Source organism: Mustela nigripes, chromosome X (assembly GCF_022355385.1).
Source record: "Mustela nigripes isolate SB6536 chromosome X, MUSNIG.SB6536, whole genome shotgun sequence".
Classification (NCBI taxonomy): Eukaryota; Metazoa; Chordata; class Mammalia; order Carnivora; family Mustelidae; genus Mustela; species Mustela nigripes.
The window spans coordinates 119,523,719-119,525,652 of record NC_081575.1 but is presented as its reverse complement, the minus strand read 5'-3'; the positions used below and the strand labels follow the sequence as shown (position 1 = coordinate 119,525,652).

Here is a 1,934-nt window from a genome sequence, read left to right as displayed (position 1 = left end):
CATCGCTTTGTATGTTATAGAAAACACTTCTCCTTAGTTCCCAAATAGGAAGGGGTGAAATTTGGAAATGCTGCAAAGACGATTCCAAATCTCAGCTAACCTCTTGCCCCAATTGCAACCACTCAGTTAGCCACTAGAGACCAAAAATAGTTGCTTAAACGTCGGTGTTTAAGGGTGTGAGATTCTGGTCACTACAAAATCCCTCCAAAGGCAGTACCGGTAAGCCAGGATTACTGGAAAGCTCAGAACACCTGTAAGGCTTCATTCCAAAGTATTTCACAGAAGGTCACAATTTGTGTTTTCCTAGGTGGAGCTAGGAGCTCCAGATTTCACTTGGCACTGCCCAAAGTGAGTGTCCCATGTCACCTTTTTTTCTCTTATCTTGGATTAGCTTGCCCCAATATACCATAGCCCAGCCCTGCAGCTGCCCAGGAAGCCACTAAGCCTTACTGGCCTCCTTCCTTCCATGATCTTGGCAGCCGCCTTGGCCACCTGGCAACCATTAGCTCCAGATTGGTGTCCCAGGGTCCACCTCCATTGTTAAATACTTCTAAAATAGTCTACATATGAAACCTCCTCCAAAGGAGGTGATCCAACTTTGGTGTTTCTTCCCACATAGTTATGTGCAAACTAATCAGAATCCACAGTTTTAAAACGAGCCACTGTCTGACTTGAAAAGCTTCATGAGACATCATGAGAGGTCATGAGGCTTCAGAAGACGTCATGAGGCTTCATAAGGTTCCAAAACATCAGTATCATTCATTGTTAATACTGCCTTTTCCAGAACTTTTGGATACATGGGTCCAAGTGAAATTTGATCTTTTGGATCCTGAGAAACATACACAAGATCTCTCCCATATGCCTTCGGAGGACAGTGCATGGCCAGAACTTTTTCTTTTGCCGCAAGGAGCATTGTCGATCGACCATCAGTCAGGAGAGAAGAATTTGCAGCTGTTCGTGTGCCATAGGGCTTGATGAATGCAGTTTTGAGTTTGGCCATCTGCTTCAGAGAGGAAGGAGAAATGCCATCATCTTTGTGATCTGTATCTTTTCCTGGTACTCTGAAGAGTGGAGCATCAGAGAGGAGTCCTGTGCCTTTTTGGCCAAGCTGTGTCAGGGCAAGGTGTACTCATCCCAGTCCATCTGGGAAAGAGCAAAGCCGGTGGTCAGTCCATCTGCACAGTGACCTATTTTCTCACTGGTGGAGAACTTGGCCACTGCAGGGAGCTCTAATGATAGGAAATTTAGTGTGAAGCTAGAGACTAAGTAAGGGTGCTTGCTGACCCAAAGTCTTGGCCTCATGAAGATCAAGCATCATGTTCCTTATTTTCCTTGAATGATAAATACAGCCTCCAGACATTCACGGTCATGACCCCACCACCCTGCCCAGAAGTTATCAAACCAACACGCGTAGTCTTGGGTTTGATGGGCAGAGCTGTAATCCATGGTGATGGCGTGAGCATGAGTCTTGTCAGAGAAGCCAGCTCTGTAGGCAACCTCTCCAGCCACATCAGTAGGACCAAAGATGTTACAATCGACAAATTCCTTTGGGACGTTGGTCCAATGCCGCAAACCAGAAAGTGCTTCTCCAGCCAAATCGTGCATGGTCATTCTACAAAGTGGCCTGACTTCAAAAGTGGACCGTGCACACCAATCCACCGCCACGATTCTCCTTTGGTTGGGATTGGGTGAACTTTTCTTTGATTGGGTCTGGGCAACTGGGGCAGCTCTTGCTTTCAGGAAATACACAGAGAGGTTCTTGCAGAAATTCAGAGGCTCCCTTGTGATGTCCTGGGAAGATTTTTAAGACAGACTGGGAGTAACTATAATTTAATTTTTAGGCTGAAGAAAAAAACAGGGGTCGTATGAAATCCGTTTCATATGTAGACTATTTTAGAAGTATTTAAATATGCTCTTTTGGAGTCTGAGTCTCT

At 45.5% G+C, this 1,934-nt stretch overlaps 1 pseudogene; it reads right to left on the bottom strand.

Moving 5' to 3' along the window:
- Window positions 1-377: 377 nt before the first annotated feature.
- LOC132007226 (trifunctional enzyme subunit beta, mitochondrial-like) lies at window positions 378-1,605 on the bottom strand (annotated as a pseudogene).
- Between the last annotated feature and the right edge of the window lie 329 nt (window positions 1,606-1,934).